Consider the following 24,825-nt stretch of genomic DNA (forward strand, 5'->3'; position numbering starts at 1 on the left):
CATTTTACCCTGTACACTTCAGGACATGCTGCAGGGAAGCATCCTCACATTATGATCCTGCCACCATCATGGTTCATGGTGGAGATGGTTTTGATAAAATGCAGTGTTTAACTTATACAGGGTGAGGCAGAAAGGACGGACGTTTTTTACAAAATCACAAAATTGTTCATTTTTTCTTACAAAGAGATTTATTGAAAGATTTGAGTTCATATTGAAATAGCATTTGACAATTTGTAGTAGGAATGGAAATGCAGGGCTAAATGCAAAATACGCCTTACCGAACGATTACTGAGGCCAAGTTCAGAAGAATGCTTCCGAGCAGATCGACTTGGACTGCGCAGCAGGGCTATTTGTACGCTTTCCACATTTTCAGGGGTATGTGCCATTCGTGTAGCCCCGGCGGTCTTATGTTCATTAGTGTACCTCGTGTACAAAGTGCTTTAACCCAACGTAGGATAGTGTTACAAGCAGGAACAGCTTTATTTCTGTGGATATTGAAATGGCAACGAAACTCGTGCTGAACCGCGGCAATAGATTGGTTGTTCTTGACAAAACAGTCGCACACAAAAACGGCTTCATGGCTTCAACTAAAAAGAAAAGTCCTGTTCGTGTGAACTGAAATCACGAAAACGCTCACTGAATTCATTGCTCAGTAATTCAAGTTGGAAAACAAATCCTCCAAAAATCTAATTTTACTTTACTAAGTTTACTTCAAAGTCTATATTGTAAAATAAGCAGATATGCAAAAAGCCCCCTGACCTACACTAATTTTACAAACACAAAATCACCAACTTCTCGCATCCACTTCAGGTCTTCAGCTGTAGTCTGCAATAACTATTCGTTATAATACTAGCACAAAATTACATAAAACTAGAGCAAAAAAACATGAAAATATCTATCCATCCATCCTCTTCCGCTTATCACTAGCTCTTCTGGGGGAATCCAGAGGCGTTCCCAGGCCAGCCGAGAGACATAGTCCCTCCACTGTGTCCTGGGTCTTCCCCTCACCAGGGAGGTGTCCAGGAGGCATCCTGATCAGATGCCCAAGCCACCTCATCTGAATCCTCTTGATGTGGAGGAGCAGTGGCTCTACTCCACCCTATCTTTAAGGGAAAGCCAGATACCCTGCGGAGGAAACTCACTTCAGCCACTTGTATTCGCGATCTTGTTCTTTCAGTCACTTCCCACAGCTCATGACCATAGGTGAGGGTAGGAATGTGTAGATCGACTGGTAAATTGAGAGCTTTCCCTAACAGTTCAGCTCCGTTTTCAACACGACCGACCAATGCAGAGCCTGCGTCACTGCGTACGCCACACCAATCCGCTTGTCGGTCTCCTGCTCCATTACGTCAAAATATGCAAGCTATTACTACTCATGATGGTCAGTTCTGCCCAGTGGCCAGTCTCAGCAGCCAAGCCAGTAGTGTAGCCTGTCAGGCTGCTGTAGCCTAGCACTTCAGTTGTGATGTCTCGGCTTTCAGTTGTGACGTCGCTGCTAAATTAACTTTGGTCAATGGGGGGGTTTGGGGGCAGTGTCATGCCTAGGATATCAAGGAGCTGACGCCGCAGCTGCAACTATACTAGCAGATGACGTTTCCAGTACCGTAATGTCATGGGAAAATGCACTTTTGTCAGAAGGCGGAAGTAAGAGAAGTCAATAAGTAACGCCGAAAATGCAGGATGATTCAATAACAAACGATAGTAATCATTTTGTACAAGTTTAGTGCTAACTAGGATCTGTCATGTGGGCCACACAGGTTTCTGTTGAGGGCCGCATGCGGCCCACATGTTTCACATGCCTGCATTAAAGCATCTTTTTCTTTTGGTCATTGTCAAAAAAGTGAATAAATCCTCTGTTATTCAATGTTTTAGAATAAATATAAAATGAAAAAACTTCTACAGAATAAAGGTGAAAACTTTTTACAGACCGTATATAGATAAATTGATATAAATGCATATATCTATACTGTGGGTATTTGTTTTTTTCTTTATTTCCCCAAAGTACATGCATTATTGTCCTACATAAGCAGTATAGTGAGATTGTTTGTTTGCAGCTATCCCTCAGACTAATGTAATTGTAGCATCAGACAATGGGAGACAAAGTCAGAGGGGCGAGATTGCATTGGTTTGGACATTTTTAAGAGGGGAGATACTGGGTATATTAGGAGAAGGATGCTAAGGATAGAGCTGCCAAGCAAGAGAAAAAGTGGAAGGCCTAAGAGAAGGTTGATGGATGTGGTGAGAGGGGACGTGCAGGTGATGGGTGTAACAGAGCAAGAGAGAGAGTACAGCAAGATATGGAAGAAAGTGATCCGCTGTGGCAACCCTTTACTGGAGCAGCCGAAAGAAGTAGTCAATTTATACATCACTATACATTAAATGAACCATCTGGTGATGTATCTAAGGAACACAATGTGCATTTTCAGAGCATCAATTTGAAACATAAATTTCAATGGTTCAATCAAGTGAGTCAGATTACAGATTACATATCCTTGCAGTTTTTCTGTGTGGATATCAGTTACTGTCTAGATTTGATTTCCACTTTGTGCCTAATGCTATTGATAGAAGAAAGGGTTCTCCCAGCAACCCCATTTTGGATAATTGATTTGGATGTGGGAGTGTAGGGGCATTAAGCCTGTCCTAGTTTTAGTTTGCAAAGAACTTGCAATTTTGGCAAGGCATTTAAACAGGTACTTCTTGAATTGAGAGTGGTTATTACAAGGCACTATATTGTGCTCTGGGGTTTTCTTCCACATCCTAAAGTGTTTCGGTTAGTTGGTGTTTCTAAATTGTGTGTGTGTAGGGATATGCAATCCAGTGAATATTAGCCCCATTCAGTAATGATAAATGCTTTACTGCTGATGCTGCTGGGATAATCTTCAGGTACCACAAATTACTAATGGACTAAACAAGATGAGAAAATACACGGGATGATGTACAACTAGTTTTACCTTTGCAAAAACAACTCGCTCAGAGATGAACTATTGCTTTGTCAAAAAAGACCAACTTCTCATGTAAGGAAGGCAGAAAAAGGCTGTTGGCCATATATTTTTGTTTTGTTAAGCCAGATGTGTTAGGGGCAGGGGGATGTAAACAGGTGTCAGCAGTTGAATAGTCTAATATTCATTTACCACCTTTTTAGTTAGCTTGTGATTGAGGCCACATTTCACTGACGTAACTTCCACTCAAGTCGATTTTTTCTGACATGTTTTCTTTGATATCTAGTTTTATGTCAGTTCAGTAGTTCTGAGCTGTGGGTACTTTAACTTCAAGGACTGTATTTTTGCTGGAGTACTCCATAACAATGTGCAGATAGTCTGTCCAACTGTAAAGCTTGTGATTGGCTGGAAGAATACATCTTTGGTCATATAATTAGAAATTGTGTACAGTATGCCAGAAGGTAGTTTCAACACTTCTGGTAATAGGACTTTTTTAAGACTAATTCCTGGGTATTCTCGAAAAATACATTTATAATTTAAGTTTCACACTGACACTGGGTTGTAATGGTTAAATGAGCAGAAAAATTTTATACAGTTCAATAAAATGTAGATCAAAGCACTTGAATTCATTCTGCTACTTGTTTTCAGTCATACTGACACATACAACTTTCTGATAAACAACAAGTGGCTTAATCTGTGCTATAAATAAACACACAGGTTTGAATGATGGCTGAATGATACGGATGATGTATCTTTTAATCTTACTTACGGTCTGCTTTAGCACATTCTGAAACAAGTAGTACTGTTTCGTCAGTACCTCAATAAAGTATCAAGTGTTATACACTGTAAATGGAAATAAATCTGTTTCTAAAGCTACAAAAACATTATTTTACATGTTTGGATATATATGATTTACATTGAGGCCAGTACATAATGTAATCATTTGATCAATTCTATAGTTTTTTTTTTCATGTATGCCTCTTGTGTTGAGCAGTTCTCTTAAATTTATTTGCCTGGGCCCTATACTAGTGGATAAGGCAGGGTTTCTGCCTCACAGTCCTCAAATACCAATTTGACTGTTAGCTGTGGTCTTTTATATTGAGTTGACATTCTTCCTGTGCTGGTGAGGGCCATACTATGGGTTTATGCGTTTCACGCAGGGCTGCTGCTTTAGGCTCAAGTGTAGGCATTTGCCGTGCAACCCTGCTTAAGAAATTAAATGGATGCATGGACTAATTACACAAAATCTTGACCCTGAGCTTGATATGTTCTCTGTACTTGGCATGGGGAAGTAATGTAGGGACAAGTAATTTTCTGAAATTTGAAAGTATTCCTGCAAAAAGTTAAGATATAGTGAACTATTCAAATGATTTTAATACTAAATTAGACTGTTTTTGGAATGTCAAACTATGACTGATCAGCATAATGTGATGAACTTTTAGAGTGGGGATATAGAGCATAGCGCAGGATTCAAAAAACTCATTTTATACTTAATTTTTTGTGTAGTATGTCATCTTAGTCTGGAAGTAGATTGCAGTGTTTGGCAATTTATCTTGGAAGAGTGTAAAAATATTAAGTTGTGTCAGCTTTGATTATATTTAATTAGTAAGAATTATGGACATTCAAAGAGAACACATGTATAGGCTGTTGAGCAGAAAAGTGCACCATTGTGTTTTGAAAAAGAGAAACAAATGAAGAAGAATGTAGACCCCTGCTACTCCTGCATTTGAGGGTGAAAGTGTGTTTAAGGTTCCCTGCTGTCTTATGTCTCACATAATCCGTGTATTGGGTATCTAAAATCTTGACTTGGATCAAAATGGCTTTAAATGTGGGGAATTTTTTTTTTTCGTGTACTGTAAAGTGCTCTGTAAGGGTGCTTAAGTAAAGCTTGAATGAAAATTGTAAACGTAAGGCTTGACGTTCCCATCCTGTTTATCACTTTTATGTTTATATCCAAGACGTAAAGCTGAAGCTTCTTTTTCCTAAACCTAGATGTGCAGATCTAAACAATTTCTGAAGAGATGCCAGTCTTTATTGGGATATAATCAAGTATGTACCTGTGTACTGTACATGTAGGACTGATCTGAAGGCAAGAATTAACCATGAATGGTCCATTTTGTTTGGGATGGGGGTGGAGTACCCAAAAAAAATGACAGTCTGCAACACAAATAGTTAGCAGGTTGTGATCTCATGAGTTACTGCACAAAATATTTCTAATGCTTTTTTACAGTTTTACCACTGTGGGTTTAAATAAGCCACCACTGGCACTTAGTTTCAGAATTAACCAAATACTTACCAATAAACAATGTTCTGAGAAAAATCTTTGTTGGAATTTTCTACCAATTTTCTTCGCAGTGGTGTCTGAATAAATGAAAACTGCATAACCTTTTATGCAAAACCACCAACATACAAGCATGCTGCATACTACTGTCCTACTACGTTAAATGAAACTGTGAAAATGATAATAATGTAATAAAAAAGACAGGTATACAAAGCAAGCAACTGATTGCCCATACCTTATGTATTATATTAAATAAATGAAAGTGTAAAATGAAATTAATCGTTCACAACAAAATTTGTTTCAGACTGAAATGGTGGAGGAGATGTTTTGAAAAACTATTGCTCCATCCAAAGTGTATTGTTCTTGTGTGATTATTACTGATTTACTGTTGTGAAATGCACTCATTCTTGGCAGTAGCCAAGTTGGTTTAATCCAAATTAACATTCCCATGCTGATGTTCACTTCAATGCACTCACATGTGTAATGCATTTTCTTGTACAGAGCTTGCTTTACATGAATATATACATTGAGACATGATATAATAAGAATAATGCACACTAAGCGGTAGTAAGCTAGCATGTATAATGCATGTAGCATCTGATATGGAGGTACTATACATGCACGCACATGAACATAAGTACATTCCAACCCAGTAAAGCACATTTGGAGTACACTGTCAGTGATATCTTATGCTCCCATTTTCTTCCAAGCGTTCTTCCTATTATATAGCTGTTTCTTTGTTTTACAGGTGTAAGTGACAATGCTTAACAAATGTGATGTCTGTGGAACCATGAATTTTACTGTAGTGTTGAATAATTTGGGCAGTAAAACAAGTAAGGAAAACAGAATTGGATATGAAAACTAAATATAAAGGTTTTGGTTCACTTACAGCATTTTGCCCTGCAGCTGTCTTTAAAACTGTTTGCAATTAAATAATTAGAGTTTTACTTAAAAAGCCTAATCTGCAGATTCAGATCCTTTCCCTGGCGCTCTCTCTCTCTCTCTCTCTCTCTCTCTCTGACTCTGACTCTGACTCTGACTCTGACTCTGACTCTGACCCTGAGCAAGACTGTACATCTGTACAAATTATGTTAAGCACTTCAGGGGATAGCATGTACAATAAAAGCAGGTTTTTATTGAGCAGTATTGAATCATGCAGCAGTCACTAATGCTGTTTACATTATGTAGCACTGTTCATGAAAGATTTATGTGTACATCATAATACAGGCTACCCAAGGTGTATAATTTAAGCATTACCTGGTTAAGTGATGGGAGTTTAGTCTGCAGATTGACCTGAAGATTTTTAAATGTAACTTTTTTTTTTTACTATTTAATCTGATTTGGAAAATTCTAAAAAGGTTAAGCAAAAGTACTCTCCCAAAATAAGCGTTCATGTAGATTTGTTTATTTATTTATTTTGTAAAATTGTGGGTACTGTGAAACTACTATTTAAAACAAAAAATGAAGCTGCACTCTAATATATGTTATATTAAGAGCAATACAGTGGTAATTTGTGGGAAAATAAAAAGTAAGCCTGTTCTTTTTCCTGATTGGAGTGCTAGACTCTTTCAGAATTAAGCCAACTCGCTTCATCTCCATGGTAAATCCCTTTCCGCAGTTGTGCTTTAACCCAGGTTCAGGTTTTTCCCCTGATGCCTTTATCAATCATGCATGGCCTACATTTTTGTTGTGACCCAGACATAAGAATTGCAGACTTGGAGTCGGCCTACTATAAATGTGACTCTACATCTGACACTGAGTCATGTTTTATGTTGCGCATTATTCTCATACCCTCTTAATCTCATTCAGAATTGTGGGGGATCTGATTTTATCCTGGAAACGTTGGAGACAAGGCAGAAACTAACCCTGCACAGACTGCCAATCTGTTGCAGAGGCCACTCATGCAGACACCCACCAATTAATCTAGTACACCTGCATTTGGCATGCAGAGAAAAATCTGTGTACCAGAGGAAAACTCCACATACTAATAATAATCTAGAAGCTGGATTATCCACTGCTCCAAGACTGAAAAATATTGTGAAGTCCAGATTAAATAATTTATTTAACATTTATGTGGATGATAAACTACAAACAGAAATGGATGTGTTTTTTCAAAGTTCTCCAATCTATAACTTCATTTAATAGGGAAAATGTCACTCTGCCAAAAGTGTAATGTCAAATTATTAAAAGCAAAAAAACAAAGCTATGAGAAATAAAGCGTACATATCATAAAATATCTAGAATGAATGAAAGGCGTTTGCTTTTGAAATTTGTTTTTTTAGAACTGACCAAGTTATTTTCCTGTAAGTGAACTGTCTTAATAGATGAAATTTCATTACTTATTAACCAGTATGGTGTCCAGCTGCTCTTTAAGTGACGCAAGTTGCAGCCAGTGAGTACCAGTCGACACATCAGAGGATGCTAGGTGCAGTGTGCAGAAATATTTGCTGTTACCACCAACCCAGTTCTTTATTTGGATTTGCTTTCAGTGACCCATAACCCCTCATTGAATGCATTTTTTTTAATTTACAAAGCATTTCACTCAAAAATGACTTTGTCACAAATAGCCTTAATGTATTAGAATTTTGTGAATTAATTTATTTTGTCCCAATATTTTACTAGACTAATTCCTCTCTAACAAAGTCTCACTTTTTTCTTTAATTTCTGTGTACAGTGATCCTTCGCTATATCAAGCTTCGACTTTTGCAGCTTCACTCCATCGCGGGTTTTATATATAAGCATATCTAAATATATATCACAGATTTTTCGTTGGTTCACGGATTTCTAGGGACAGTGGGTCTTTTAATTTATGGTACAGTACGTGCTTCCTCAGTTAACTTGACCAGTTGATTTCATACAAGGGACGCTATTGGTGGATAGCTGAGAAGCTACCCAATCAGAGCACGTATTACGTATTAAATAAAACTCCTCAGTGATATACGATATGCTTCCTGTGCTTGCGATACTTAAAACCCGAACAGCACGTATTGATTTTTGATTGTTTGCTTTTCTCTGTCTCTCTCTCTCTCTCTGACATTCTCTGCTCCTGACGGAAGGGGTGTGAGCAGAGTGGCTTTTCGCATACTGGCCTAGAGGATACAGATGCTCCTCTGAAAAATGCTGAAAGACTACAGTACATTCACATTGCTCCCTTCATTGCGGTTGCTTTGTAGGGCAGTGCTTTGCATACTTAAAAGTCCAAACAGCATTTCTTGATTGTTTGCTTTTCTCTCTCTCTCTCTCTCTGACATTGTGTTCCTGACGCGCACTCCTTTGAAAAGGAAGATATATTTGCATTCTTTTAATTGTGAGACGGAACTGTCATCTCTGTCTTGTCATGGATCACAGTTTAAACTTTTGAAAAAGAGAAAAATGTTTGTTTGCAGTGTTTTAAAGTCGCTCTCTCTACAACCTCCTGTGTTTCTGTGCAAATCTGTGACCCAAGTGTGACAATATAAAAATAACAATATAAACGTATATTTTTTTTACTTTGCGGATTTTCACCTTTCGCGGGGGGTTCTGGAACTCAACCCCCGCAATCGAGGAGGGATCGCTGTACTGTTGCTCCACCCTGATTTCATCTTTAATCAATATACATTTTTTGAGGTGGGGTCAAGTTTCTATTCATATGTCAAATACAAAAATAGGCAAGCTCTCAGTTTATATGTAAGGCTGATAAGCAATACAGACAGTTTTCTGTGCTAATTTAAATTTGCAGGGCCTTTTACCGGCAAAATAGTATTTAATTTCCTCTGTTGGTCTCCAGAACCCACTGCTTTTTACATTGCAGTACATAACGGGGATATCTCCCACGTCCAGTTTGGTCCTGTAAAACCAGTCTTCTACAAAGTTCATAAATAATCAAGTATTAATACCTTCATGAATATATAATGTACAGTAGAATGTACAAAGGAACTCCCATGACTTTAACAGCGCATTTCAGTTCTTTTTAAATAATCTCTTTAAGGGCTAGTTTTTAATAACTTCCTAAGTAGTTGGCAAATAAAGAAATTCCAGTGCAAAAGTATGCAAATCTTCATTATCACTGCCACATAAGATAAACATTGGTTACATCAAGGAAGTATATTCTTCTTGATTGACAATAAAATGAGAAATGGAGAACTAAAAGCTTAAGTCATGATTTCCACCTAACATAAGCAGACCTGGCTTGAGCGTATAAGCAGTTTTTCTTGTACAAATTATACTATAAATACAGGATATACAAAGCATTTAATAGAATAAAAGATAAATCGGAGTAAAATACTAAATCCAATACTAGAATAAAGGCCTGAACAAATGACATAATTTGTGATATAACACACACACACACAAATTACCCTGAGCATCTGGACACAGAGGTAAACTGGAAGAAGGGCAGAATGTTAATTGAAACGCCTTCCTGAACAGATGAGTTTTTAGTTGTTTTTTTAAAGGGATGAGTTCAGTCAGCTGATGTAATTAATTTTGGGATGTCGTTCCAAAGTCTGGGCACTATACAGCTGAGACACAACAAGATTGCTAGAATCAGAGGACCTTAGTGGGTGAACAGGAGCATAGTGGTGGAGAGGGTCACTGATATAGTCCAGTACAAAGCTATTTAAAGCTTTGTAGATTATTATTAAAATTTTATATTTGATCCTGTAAGACACAGGGTGCCAGTGAAGGCGAAGTAGGATGGTTTCTCACTATTGCAGCAAAGATTTGAATCAACTGGAGCTATGATATAAGATTAGAAGGGGCACCTGCCAGCAGCGAGTTACAATAATTGATGTGGGATGTGATAAAAGCATGGACAAGTTTCTCGACGTTAGTAAAGGAGACAAATGAGTGAACATGGGATATGTTACGGAGATGGAAGTAAGAAAGTTTCTTAATGGTTTTTATGTGGAAGAAATAAGAAAATGACACCACGATTCCTTGCATCAGAAGAAGGTCTGATGAGATCACCGTCAAGGAGCTAATTTTCTTAACTGTGCTTTAGTGCCAATTTGCAGGAGTTCAGTTTTGTTGTAGTTTAATTTTTAAAGAGTTCTGCTCCATTCAGGTTTTAATTTCACTGAGGCATGTTGTGAGCTGATAAAGCACTGATAAAGTTTCGCTTTTTTGAAGTAGAGTTGAGTATCATTTGCATAAAAATGATAACCCAGTCCAAAGCTACAGATAATATGGCCAAGGGGAAGCATAGACACAGAAGAACAGAGAGCCGAGGAACTAGCCCTGTGGAACTTCTTGTGTGACTGGCGCTGAGCTGGATCTGCTGTTGCCAGGACTAACAAATACTTGCCTCTCAGTCAGGTAGGAATTAAACCACTGGAGGGCAGTGCCAGAGATATCCAGAATGTTATCCACTATGGATATTAGAATGTCATGTCTGACAGTGTCAAATATTGTACTGAGGTCTTTCAGAATTAATATGCTGGTTTGTCCAGAGTCTGCTGCCATAAGCAAATCATTGGTTACCTGAATGAGAGCAGCTTCATAGCTGTGCTTTGCTATGAACCCAGACTGAAAGGGAAAGGGTTCCATCATATTATTAGAAGCTAAGTAATTGGTGAGTTGGGAGGCTACACCACATGCTGAAGAACCTTTGACAGAAAATATAAGTGAGGAACAGGGTGAAAACTGTTAAGATTGTCAGCATGAATACCAGATTGGGAATACAAAAACACTTTTAAAAGTGGCTGGTGCAAAGCCTGTGCCAAGGGATGTATTTATTATTGGCGTAATAGTCGGGATTAATGCAAGAAGGCAGGATTTAAAAAGTGTGGTGGGGATGGGGTCAATTACACAAGTAGTTGGCATCCTGTTACAGAGCAGGTCATTAACAAAAGCAGATGTGACTGGTGAAAATATAGAAGAGGGGCTGGATGGAATGGGAAGACAGGAAGAGCTATTAATGGATGGTGGATTTGTTAGTTGAATTGTTTACATTTTTAATTTTATTATAGAAAAAGTAGAGGAATTTTTCACATATTTCAGTAGTGGAGGTAATTGGGCCAGATACAAGTTGAAGTAATGTATTAACTACAGAGAATAAAACCCTTGTGTTATCATGGCCACCTTTCTATTATTCTGCCATAATGTGTGTTCTTGGCTTTAGTTAGTGCATCTCTCTAAGCCCTTTAATGGCTATGCACAGTTGAGGCCACTCATATGTGACATTTTCTCAAGGTGTCAGCTGCTTCCATAAACCGTAATTCTGAATTATACCCTAAGGTTGAGTATTAAAGGCAACCTCATCATGTTTTAAAGGAGCTGTTTTATCTAATGCTGAATGAAGGGTTGAGTTATAGTCGTCAACAAAACTATCTAGTGTGGATAAAATAGAGGAAGACCAAAAAAGACAGGAAATGGATCCAGCAAGGACAGAGGGACAAATAATTTTAAGGTTTCTGAAAGAAATTTGACATTTACGGGTAAGAGGAGGGAGAGAATTCCAGTCTGACTATTTGATGTGGACAAATTGTTTAGTATGCAGGTGTTTTATCACAGGAGTATTTTGTATGTATTTTTGTTATGCAGGTATTATTTCTTTATCACAACATTGCGAATGTTGAGACTGTAGTATTCTGAAAGTTGCACAGAAAATGCATACCCCCATCTGCAAAATGACAAATAATGGAGGGGCTAATAATTTTGCAAATTTTCCACGGGCTCGTAACTGGAAAGTCCAAAGTATCTCCAAAAACTCTCAACAGAGTGGGCCAAGAAATGATCAAGAAAAAAATTACAAAAGCTGTAGGGCTACCTGCAGTTAATGGTGCATAGCTCTTAAAATAAAAATTGAACTCCATGTACAGTGTATTTTGTTGTATTATGCGGTTTCCAGTAATTGAGAGTGAGTGTGGAAGATAATAGAGAAGTAGAACAACTGTGATCAAAGCTTGCTTGTTAATATGTGGCATATATTTAGCTTATTACTCTAGATAAGGATCTACAAAAGCACAACTTAGTTTGAATTCAACATTGAAAAACCATAAATTACCTTGTTTCTGGAGACAGCATTTGAGTCTCGGGTTTTTTTTCTTCCTATTTGATTATAATCTTTACTCCTTTTACTAAAGGAAAGTCCCTTGGCTTGGGGCATGATACCAGTAGTATTAGCATGGTGGGTTTTTGTCTTGTTTAGAGGTGGTCATGTCATAGGTACAGGTTTACCATTTATCAGCATTTTTCTAATTTGATATCAAATTGTTACTCACAGTACATTTTTAGTTATAATGCAGTCACAAAGTTTTTACACTCCTGATGTGCTCCTTGTGTACATCTAAGCTGGATTACCAGACTGCCTCATGCTTCGCAGAGGGAATAGCAGAGTTTAATGTAAACATAAGTGGCCCAGTGCTGCAATTTTAGGTGCAACAATGCTTTCGGAAGCTAATGTTTAACTTGGATGAAGGAAAAAATAGCTTGTTGATAGCTTGCTACTCTAGCTTTTGAGTTCTACTATTGTCTCCTATGGCCTGATTGTGTGATCTGCCAGCTGCACGATTATAGAATGGAAGGAGCTACACCTTGTGTTGAAGGCTGCTCAACGAATCATCAGGGAAGACCTCCCAAACATGGACACCTTCTATGCTAGCCGACTTTGGACAAAGGCTGGCAACCTTATTAGAGACATAACACATCCAGGACACCATCTGTTTACCCCGCTACCGTCTGGAAAGAGGTTTGGGGCAGTTAGATCACACACTAACAGACTGAGAAATAGCTTTTTTTCCCAGAGCTATTATTTCCTTCACACCTCTCCAAATCCAATTTCCTCCAGTTTACAGTAACTGTAATATAAACATAAAATATACAATGCAGACCACTTTTTTTTAAGCTGTACATAATTATGTCATTTTGTATGTAGCAATTGAATATATGCTGCTTTCCTCTTCATTACCTGATTTTTTTTTTTCTTTGCTGCACATGAAAAGTTGACATTAGAATTTCATTGTACGGAAGTATAATGACAAATAAATAAACTTGAACTCAAAACTATTTCTCGACTGTTTTTAAAGTAAATGATTGTTAGCTGCAATTTTTTTTAATGGTTTTGTAAACACCTTCCAGACAGATATGCATTAGGGCTGTCAGATTGAACCTGTCAATTCAAATATAGTTGAATTTGAAAAATTTGTTCCTCCTTGTTCTAATTGTAAAAGAACGGTTGTTTTTACCTGCACTAATTTTGGAATTGGGTTAATGCAGACAAGCTATGCAAAACTGTAGTATTATACTAATTTGTTTTTGAACTCCACATCCATGATCAGTCTTTTCATAATTTTTAAGAGTTAGCTTGTTATCTTCATTAGCAAAACTTGTATCCAGACCCTTTCAGATTTATTTTTTCTCATGTTCCACTGCCCTGCACTTTGATCTACAGGTATACTCAGAGCAGTTTCTCTAAATGCTTCTCTGGTGCAGTGTCCCTCAATTAGTCTCAGTCTTAAGTAGCTACTGGTTTGACTTTTAATGCCTGAAACAGTGAGGTGTAATTAAAAATATTCAGGTCACCTATAATAAAATATTGCTGCATTCATAAAGGAGATAAAATAAACGGATCAAGCAGGTCCTGACTTGATACTGTGATGATCCCATAATGCTCACAGGAGTGCCTTTCCAGGTGAGTGCCAACAGTGATTCCGAGCTGTTTCATTGTGTGATGTGTGCAGCAACGTGCTGTACCAGTGCATGCTCCCCAGGCTGACCAGACCCTTTGGTCTTTGATTTTGCTGTGGCTGCCGCCGTCGCCATAATAATAAAGTACAGTATACTTAAATAAAAAAGCATGTAAAAATATACATGCAACACCCAGTATTGTTAGCCTAAGTTTGAATATTTGAATATCTACTTATTTTTAACTTAAACATTCTAACCTTATTTTTTGGCTTATTTGACAACCCTATGTCCATAGTGTGTTTGTTGCTTGTCTATTGCAATTCTTTTTCTATGCAAATGGAAAGTAAAAGTATAAGTGTTCAATTTTATTAGCACAGTGATGCAGTTTTAAGTATTGCTGCCCACTGTCTTCTGAGATGGATACAATTTTAAATCAATAACAATCATTTTTGTTTGCATTTGATGTATTGAAAAAAAGTGCTGCCTATCCCCAGTGGCATGATGTAATAGCAGGAAGTGCTTAGATTTTTTTGACTATTTCCATATCCATCCATTGTAAAACCTGCTTACACTAGGTTAATGTCTGAAGGGCTTAAACCTGTCCTGATGTCATCAAGAAGCTTGCAAGAGCTACCCTGGATAGAGTATTGGTCCATCCCAGGACATACACTTGCACACTCCTACTCATACAGTGCATATTTAAACGAACACAAACTTCTTTGGCATATGTAGTAAAAACCTGATCAGACACAAGCAGAATGAACAGTCTCCCCTTTCATTGTAGGATATTAATTGTTTGGCCAAAATTAAAGCAAAGCAGGGTTCTGCTGTATTTTTATTGCCACACTACTTCATAAAATGTTACTGTTCACTTCGTGTAAGTCATTTGCATAGCTGGCACCTGACAGTTGACTATGTATTTGAGAATAATTTTTCTCCCCTTGCAAGGTGACATGCTCTTCTGTTGTCCAGTCTAATTATGTCCTGTGACAGGGCATGGGCCTTTTCTTTGGTTAAGAATTTGAAACAAACAAGGTAATAGTTTACTTTCCCTTGTTTGCAATTTACTTCTTGGTTGTAGTGTTGAGGTATTCTGAAAAGGCTCTTATCTAACTGGTATTAAAGGTCCTTTGTATTTTAGGATGACAAAATTGACACTAGCGCCCAGTGTGACTGCATCTTTTTTTTGTGTAGCCCTGTATAATGGTGCCTTTTGTTTATATGTATGGAGCAACTCTCGGTCAATATTTTTGTTCTTAATGCTCATCAGTATGTTATTCAAATAGGATGTCCTACAACTAGTCAAGGTCTCTATAGTGGTACACCCCTTATTTAATATAAAACCCATCCCCCTCCTTTTTTTTTTTTTTTGATCTTCTGAGCAATGATTGAATAGTTTCTGCCCTTACAGTATTTTCTGACATAATTGCCTTGGGGGACAGGGGGTAATGTCCTGCTAGTGACCTTACATAAATAATAATTAAAGTGAGTGAAATGGTCAATAAATAATATTGCAAAGCCAAACACAACTTTTTCAGTTTAGACCAAATGACCAGGAAACAGAAGAGGCTTTTTATTGGTATTGCCTTAAATGGTAGTTGCTAAATTGTCAAGGGTATTATAAATAAAACATTATCAGTCTGATGCTTTGTTCTGATGATACCCTATGCTTTCTTATCAGCCTTGGGGCTTTTTAAAATATCCTATTGCTTATAAAAGTGTTATTCCAAAAATACTGTTACTACTTATAGTCATTTATTTATTTCTAGTTTACACTGTTTATTTTTAATTTTTGTTATACCTGAACAAAATACAGTATACTGATGCATTTCTTTTAGGCTAATATTAATGATGAAGCGATTAGAACTGTTTAAATAAAGAGCACTATTTGCTTAAATTAAAAAAGATGACCACAACCATACATCTACTCCCCCACCCACTATAAAGTCAGTATAACTTTTCATTACTTTTATTTTTAGTTGCCTGTGAAAGATAAATTGCATACTGGCTCACACCTAAGCCCAGTCCATCCTGTTCATGTTAACTATAAATGACTTGGACTTGCAGTGTAAACATATGTGATACAGTTGTAACTTGACACACTCCCATATTAGACTTGTTAAGCATGTAAAATGATGAAGAATGATAAAAAGCTTTAACTACTGAAATGACTTCACAATGTATGTACACTGTATAGTATGATTTTTATTTTCTGTCTAACACCTGGTGAGGACTGAAGTTCGGAGACAAAAGTATCATCTTCTGAATAAGAGTCGTAAATGTTTTTCAGTATTGTGGGGGTCAGACACTTTCTTTTGGCTGTGGCTGGGCACTTCTGGTCATTGTTTTGCTAAAAAGTGAAATGTTTGGCCAGCTGTCAAATTCTTTGCCGACTTAAGCAGGTTTTCCTCTAGGACAGCAGTTCCTGTCTCTGGGGGGTTGGGTGGTGCCCCTACAGCTTTAGATTTTGTTCCAGCCTGTTTCATGATCTTACGCCTCCCAATCTGCTTGTCAATTTGGACAATCCTAACACTTTTCTAATAAAATTTTTGTGTTTGTGATCCAGCTCAAGCTGTTACTGCATTTTTTGAAAAGGTGATATTTATGATTAATGATTCTTTCTAATAAGCAGACTGGAGTAAATGAAGCTAACTTACTTGCATAAGTTGCATTAGCTGATCGATCATTTCAATGTGTAAGAAACTTGTTTCATTTTATTTAAATGGATTATGGTAAACTGAGACTCATGTGAGCTAAGAGCTATAAAAACAATACTCTTCTGTGTAAATGTTTAACCACTGTCTGTGATTAACTTTATATTCCATTGTTCTTTTAGTACAAGTAATTGTTCCCTGATTTCAAGCCTATTTGTAAGCAAAACCAGCAATAGTTGCCTGTTCTTGATTCTGTTTTACAGATGATGAGTTGTATGAGAGGTTGAACACTAAGGAGGAAGAAAAGGACCTGTACTGATTGGCTAGACAGAGGGACCGAGCTGGGAAAGATGTGCAACAGGTTAGGGTGATAAAGATGGAAACGTACTCACAAGCGAGGAGAGTGTGTTGAGCAGATGGAAAGAGTTCTTTGAGAGGCTGATGAATGAAGAGAACGAGAGAGAGAGAGTGAATCAGGAAGTGCAACTGATTAGCAAGGAGGAAGTAAGGACGGCTATGCAGAGGATAAAAAATGAAAAGGCCTTTAGGTCCAGATGACATACCTACGGAAGCATGGATGTGTTTAGTAGAGATGGCAGTGGAGTTTTTAACCAGATTGTTTAACGGAATCTTGGAAAGCGAGAGTGCCGATATTTAAGAATAAGGGGGATGTACAGGACTGCAGTAACTACAGGAGAATAAAATTGATGAGCCACAATGTGAAGTTATGGGGAAAAGTAGTGAAAGCTATGTTAAGAAGTGAGGAGATGATTAGTGAGCAGCAGTATGGTTTCATGCCAAGAAAGAGCACCACAGATGCAATATTTGTTCTGAGGATATTGATGGAGATGTTTAGAGAAGGCCAGAAGGAGTTGCATTGCATCTTTTGTGGACCTGGAGAAAGCATATGACAGGGTGCCTCGAGAGGAGCTGTGGTATTGTTTGAGGAAGTCGGGAGTGGCAGAGAAGTACGTAAGAGTTGTACAGGATATGTATGAGGGAAGTGTGACTGTGGTGAGGTCTGTGGTAGGAGTGACGGATGCATTCAAGGTGGAGGTGGGATTACATCAGGGATCTGCTCTGAGCCCTTTCTTATTTGCAATGGTGATGGACAGGTTGACAGACGAGATTAGACAGGAGTCCCCGTGGACTATGATGTTTACTGATGACATTGTGATCTGTAGCGATGGTAGGGAGCAGGTTTAGGAGACCCTGGAGAGGTGGAGATATGCTCTAGAGAGGAGAGAAATAAAAGTCAATAGGAACAAGACAGAATACATGTGTGTAAATAAGAGGGAGGTCAGAGTAATGGTGAGGATGGAGGGAGTAGAGTTGGCGAAGGTGGATGAGTTTATATACTTGGGATCAACAGTACAGAGTAATGGAGATTGTCAAAGAGAGGTGAAGAAGAGAGTGCAGGCAGGATGGAATGGGTGGAGAAGAGTGTCAGTAGTGATTTGTGACAGACTGATATCAGCAAGAGTGAAAGGAAAGGTCTACAGGATGGTAGTGAGACCAGCTATGTTATATGGGTTGGAGACGGTGGCACTGACCAGAAAGCAGGAGACTGAGCTGGAGGTGGCAGAGTTAAAGATGCTAAGATTTGCACTGGGTGTGATGAGGATGGATAGGATTAGAAATAAGTACATTAGAGGGTCAGCTCAAGTTGGACGGTTGGGAGACAAAGTCAGAGAGGTGAGATTGCATTGGTTTGGACATGTGCAGAGGAGAGATGCTGGGTATATTGGGAGAAGGATGTTAAAGATAGAGGTGCCAGGGAAGAGGAAAAGAGGAAGGCCTAAGAGAAGGTTTATGGATGTGAGAGAGGACATGCAGGTGATGGGTGTAACAGAACAAGGTACAGAGGACAGAAAGATATGGAAGATGATCTGCTGTGGCGACCCCTAACAGGAGCAGACAAAAGAAGAAGACTAGTCATAAGCAACAGGGCAGGAATAAACCCTGACTGGGACGCTAGGCTTTCATAACTGTGCATTTAAATTGAAAATACCATATTTTAGAAACTGTTTTTCATTAATTTAATCTGTTATGTGATCTGGCATGGTTTTACTGGTACTTTTTTTTTTTTTTTTATACTTCAGTTAACTAATTTCTATATTTAATGTCTTAGGCTACTTTTTGATTTATCTTCAGTGATACTCTTATTGCTGCTTTATAAAACTCTTAAGTGGCGTATTATGAAGGGCATTAAATAAGCTAAGAAGCACTCCTCTGTTCAATAAAATTCCATTTTTGTCCTTGTGGCCACATGTTTTGTAGCTTTGTTTGGCATGCCAAAAATTGCCATGTCTTGAATTGCAAGCAAGATGTAAAGAAGAGTTGTTAAGTCATTCTTTCTTTCTTTAGTGCTACAACATGGTATGCTAACCTCTGACCTAGTAGCTTGTGTTGTGAAAGTTCTGATTTGTGTTGAGACCAACTGATACGAACCACACGCTGCTTGTTTATTGTAGGCCCAAAGTGGTATACTTTAGTTGTGGCTTGAGATATATTTGCTACAAGGCCAACTTAGGCATTTTCACGATAAGCAGACCTTTGCAACTATTTATAGGATATCTGTCCTGGACGATTTAGGGTGCCCACACCATTGGAGTTAATTAGGCATCTTCTAACTTATTGTATACAATGTCTGCCTTTCTTTGTATAGTTGATTCAAAATACATTGTTACATTCATTTGGAAATTTCCATGGTGGGATTGTCATATGTTGTTGGAAGGTGGAGCACTAGGAAGGACAGCGTGAACATGGCTGTTATTATCTGTATTTGGAAGGCTGTGTGCTGTGAAGTTTGATAAGCCAGCCAGTCAGAAGCCTCATTTACTGGCCTTTTGAAATGCTGGTAGATGGGGGGGGGCATGGCCAGCTCTTATGAGGTGAAACTTGATTGGAGTTGAATTTCATTAAATTGTAATAAAATAGTAATCCCGATAACCAGATCAATAAGCTGTCACATAGAGGTTTATAGGAAACATGATTGTTTTACCATAAGACTCCAGCTCAAGTATAAGTAAGTATGAGAATGTAAAATTACTTGATCTCCTCCCTGGCAATGCCATGTAAAGCCGCAAGCTTTAGTTTCACAGAATGCCTGCCAAGGAAGCCCAGTTTAAGCGGGGGGTAATGCCGGAACTGCCAGGGGCCAAGTATAATTTCATCTACACAACACATTCCAGCTTTAGAACATAACACTCCGGTGACATTTTGCACATGCAGATGACCTTTTCTTTCTGAAATGTGTCTGGTATTATTAGAGATATGAGCTCCATAACCTCTAATATGTTTCAGCAATTTGAATCACTAGCTTTTGGCAGTTCCTGACATGTAAGGTAAAGTGTCTGTTTTCTAGAGACCTGAACACTTGCAGCATTTTTCTTTTTCTTAAGGGTGTCGGTATAGTCAGCCAAGCAAGAAGTACACGTACACATACAGCACATACAACTTCTGTTTAAAGTGTAACATATGCAAGCAAAAGCTGATATTTTGGAAAATTTTAATTGTTTTTAGTAATGTGTTACCTCTTTAATGCAATATTTTAACACAAGTAATGTCAATTTTTACTAGCATCTCCATTTTGGAAGCCGTGAAGAAAAATATTGTCCCAGCACTTTTGGAAGTCATCACTGAGTGCGTTTACACATGCTGTAATAATCTCGTTATTCACAAAATACCATATAAACTCCTATTCTGGTTACAGAATAGGTCTATGAGATTCCAGATTAACACGATTTATTCGCAAGTAATTTGGTTATGTGTTAACTAGGTTACAGTTAATAATTTTGTAGTCCGTCCCACAATTGCACTCCGTTTGCCTGTGCATGTGTTAGCTTCTCACACACACACTTTCAGCAGCCATGGGTAGATGCAGCCACAAGATACATTTACCAAGGCAAATGCTCAGGAGATCACATTATTCTTTCTGTTGGTTGAAATAAATAATAAAAATAATAATTCAGAAATGACTAAATTTGTTGTAAATGAGCTGAATTTACACTGCTAAGTTCAGCAGCACAATTTTAAGAACAGTTTTGGGGTTAACACATTAAAAGTAGCGTACCTTACGTAGTCCAGTTACTTTACACCACGAGTAACCAAATTTTTTTATTGAAGTAAAGATACCTGCATTGTTGTTCTCCCAGGAGCACTAGGTTAAAGACAAGAGTTGCACACGGTATGCTGTTACTTTGCAGGGATCAATCCCACAGCTAAGCAGCGAAGAGTGTGCTGTGTGCAATCCGGTAACAGAAACCCACTAATAAATTGTCACTTTAGTTTTCATCCATTGTTACAGATATGTTAAAAAAGTGTGATGGGGTGTCACGGTGGTTAGTGTTCATACCATGAACCATCAGTAGCTCAAATCGAGGTTGTAAAAAGGGGAAGGATGTTAATTTACTTGACATGATGGATTAAATATATTTATTAAACACAAGAACATCATCATGCTTGTTTTTATATTCATAGCAGTCAATTACTTTTTTTTTTTCCATTCAGAACTTTTCTGCAGAAGGAGAACTCCAGTATATTTGTGCATGTAAACTTAGGTTTTTAAGAAAGCAGGTTTCTGCCTTAAATGGTTTACTCGCCCAATCCCAGTTTTGGGTGTGCATGTCAACTTGCTGACCATCTCAAGAATCACTTAGCAGCTATTAAACTGACAGACCATTGTGTTGAGCTTTCCCTAAAAGTGAATTGTCTGAAATTAAAATAAATTGCTCAACTGCAACATGGATAAACTTGACCTTTTCAAGCATTACTGTTGACCAAATCAATTACTGGAAGTTTATTTTTAAAACAAAACAAAATAAAAACTTAGTAAGGGCCATGAGAGGAGTCCGAGGAGCCTGGAGGTGCTGAAATGTTTTGATGGACGAGTTTCTACCTGTTGTCTTGTCAATTAAAGACTGTGGCCTCCTCAATGTCCTCACAGTTGGTGAGCAACTGTTCTATGTGTCTACTCTGGCATAATATCTTGGCCACTGTCGTGTTTGAGTCAAGGCATCGTACAGCGGACGCAAAACAGAAATAGTAATGCGGTCAAAAGGGGCTGTAGACACTTATGCATGAGGTGTCCTGTCAGTGGGACACCACCATAAATTTAAATATTTTATATGTTTCTGTAAGTCCACAAGTCAATCTATAGCAGTAGCTGCATTTTTACAATCCAAGGGTGTCTTCTTTTTTTTTTTATTAAAACAAAAAACATTTCCATGTTGTTTGATCGATCTTATTAGTAAAATATACAATTTGCACATACTGTATATATGCCAAAATGAACAACTTGTCCCAACTGAGTGAATCTGTTTTATCATACATCACACCTACGTCATGCTATGTACAATAAAAGGCTCATTATTAGATAGCTGAGGTTCAGTGTATTTCAGTGATGTATAGTTACCTCTAGTATATCAGTCATACTACATGCCACAGCTATGCATAAAAGGCAGGAAATAAATTACGTATGTGACAGCTCATCTTTACACACAAAGCCTCTGTAAGGCTGCATGGGGATTGTCTTGGTTGATGTGCAAGATGACATTGTCTCAAGGACTGGCCTGAAAGTAAAAGTTTAGATGAGTGCATAATTTATACATACATAGTTACAAATTGTTTTCTTGTTATTGCAGAGTAAAACCAGGTTAACGGAAATGGACTATGGCAGAAGTAATCGCTGGTTTGAATCTTTTATTGCATTTCATACATCTTTGGGATGCTGGAGCAAACTGGTGTACTGGGAGAAAATTCATGGCTGACACTTGCAGAACTTGCAAACTCTGCACCATTAGTAACATGGCCAGGATTTGAACCGAGGTTGCTTGATTTGTGGTAATGGCACATCTGAGCTTCCCCAAATTCTCATTTGTTCATCTCCTTAAACTAATTTCTTGGTTTTGGTATTGAGGCAGACGGAAAGAACAATGCTGAAGTTGCGTAGGTGGGGAACTTGAGGCCTGGGTTAAGTAAACAGACAAATGTTTTAGTGAAGATGGATTGTCATTTATTGTAAATAGACTGGTTGATGTACCAGAGCAAGGCAATAATGTAATGTCAGCCCTTTATCTGATCTTGTGAGTGTTCTGTGCGTTTATCAGATTTTTCATACTTGCCATGTACATTTGATTTTTGGTTCTCCTTTTTTTTTCCCCCCCTTTTTTTCTTTTTGATGTTACACTTTGCTTGTTGTTCTTTTGTTATTTTTGTCATATGCTGATACCACTTCCTTCCATAATGATAGGGTGCTTTTTTTTGTCTACAGTTCACATGAGTGCTGCACATTTAATTTTTTTAAATAGTTGAAGACAAGTCTCATTTGTGGCACTGATTTTCGGCCTTGGCATTATTCAAAAGTCTGTGGCCACCATTATTTTGCAAGTGCCAAAAAAATGTTTAGAAAACTGAAACTTCATCACAGGTTTATCAGATTGCAAGTTGCCTTTGTGAAATTTGAAACCTGGATGAAATTTAACTCTTTAAAACAAAACTGCAACAAAACCAAAGTCCTGATAGCTGGCACTAAAGTTTAGCTTAAGATCGTGAGCTCCTTCTCATTCACTTTTGGTGATGATCTCATCAGACATTCTTCTTCTTCTTCTTCTTCTGCTTGGGAACCTTGGAGTTCCTTTTTACTTCTCCCTTTCTTATTCTACCCACACAAATCATATTAAGAAAGTTTCTTAATCTCCATAACATATCCCGTGCTTGCTCTTTCCCTTTTCTTTGTGACACCTAGAACTTGTCCATACTTTTATCACCTCCTACATTGACTATTGTAAATCCCTACTGACAGTTGTACCGTTTCTAATCCTCTATCACAGCTGCAGTTAGTCCAAAACTTTTCTGCAAGAGTCCTTACACAGACCTGCAACAGCGAGCACGTAACCCCCACCCTGCTTCACCTTCACTGGCTACCTGTGTTTTAGAGGACGGAATAGAAAATTCTGTTAATAATAAAACTATAAAAGCTTTAAATGGCCTTGCATCAGACTGTGTGTGTAGCCTTTTCCATCACTATGCTCCTGTCTGCCCACTAAAGTCCGCTGATTGACATTCTTGGTGTGCCACATACTAACCTGCACTCTATGGGGGATGGGGGCTTCAGCTATATAGTGTCCAGACTTTGGAATGACCTCCATCCATAAATTAGATCAACTGACTTAATTCATCCATCCTTCCATCCATCATCCAACCCGCTATATCCTAACTACAGGGTCATGGGGGGTCTGTCTGTCTGGGCCAGTCCCAGCCAACACAGGGCGCAAGGCAGGAAACAAACCCCAGGCAGGGTGCCAGCCCACCTCAGGGCACACACCAAGCACACACTAGGGACAATTTAGAATCGCCAATGCACCTAACCTGCATGTCTTTGGACTGTGGGAGGAAACCGGAGCACCGGAAGAAAACCCACGTAGACACAGGGAGAAAATGCAAACTCCTTTATTCTAGAAGGTATTTAATTCTCACCCTTCTTTCAGTTTACTCTCTTGATGCTTTAGATGATTTGTGTTTGTATCATAAATTGTTTTTTTTTTTTGTTCTATTTAAATGCTTTGTACATTGTGTATTTTTATTTTGTGTTGTTTGTATCCAGTGTTGTATATGCCCTGTTGTTCTTTCTGAATTTCTTTAAAGCACTTTAAGCATGGACATGGAGCTATAGAAATAAAATGTGGTGTTATTATTTATTATTTCAGCACTGCTTCTACATTTGGGATGGGGATGGTGGGATGAGGAGTGTGCTAGTGTTTGGTTTTTCAGTTTTGAGAATAGAATGAGTCCTGACATATTGAGTTGGGCTCCTTGAGCCGATCTTGTCTGCATCTGCAGTAAAGATGAGGCCCACTCACTCTTCTAGGACCAATTTAGAGTTGCCAGATTATATTCACATGTTTGGGATGTGAGAAGAAACTGACAGAGACCTGGGAGAAAATGTAAACTCCACACAGACTAGGATTGATTGGGAATTCTGGTAGCAAAACAGACTCTAGTATATTTTAATTTTGGGTCAAGATGTCTTTTAAATAAATGTTGTTGTCATTAGATGGGTAGTCGATGCCCTAGTAGTTACCATGCAGCAAGTGCGTCCTCATGATAATCTATACTAATAAAAGGCAAATCCCTGACTGACTGACTGACTCATCACTAATTCTCCAAGTTCCAGTGTGGGTGGAAGGCTGAAATTTGGCAGGCTCATTCCTTACAGCTTACTTACAAAAGTTGGTCAGGTTTCATTTCGAAATTCTACGTGTAATGGTCATAACTGGAACCTATTTTTCTCCATATACTGTAATGGAGTTGAGCTGGATGGCCGTGGGGGGCGGAGTTTAGT

The 24,825-nt window shown here is 38.1% G+C and overlaps 1 protein-coding gene across 2 annotated transcripts in view; it reads left to right on the top strand.

The window, feature by feature from the left end:
* chst7 (carbohydrate (N-acetylglucosamine 6-O) sulfotransferase 7) overlaps positions 1-24,825 on the top strand; it is a 43,141-nt gene that overhangs the window by 6,808 nt on the left and 11,508 nt on the right. Inside the window, exon 2 of one of the 2 annotated variants that reach the window (XM_039744721.1) lies at positions 16,745-16,765. The exons of the other annotated variant lie outside the window; for it this stretch is intronic. The gene's annotated coding sequence lies outside the window, so the exon portion shown is untranslated. Of the gene's footprint in view, positions 1-16,744; positions 16,766-24,825 lie in introns of those variants that run through there. 2 annotated transcript variants of the gene reach the window in all.

Source organism: Polypterus senegalus, chromosome 2, assembly GCF_016835505.1.
Source record: "Polypterus senegalus isolate Bchr_013 chromosome 2, ASM1683550v1, whole genome shotgun sequence".
In the NCBI taxonomy this organism is placed as follows: Eukaryota; Metazoa; Chordata; class Cladistia; order Polypteriformes; family Polypteridae; genus Polypterus; species Polypterus senegalus.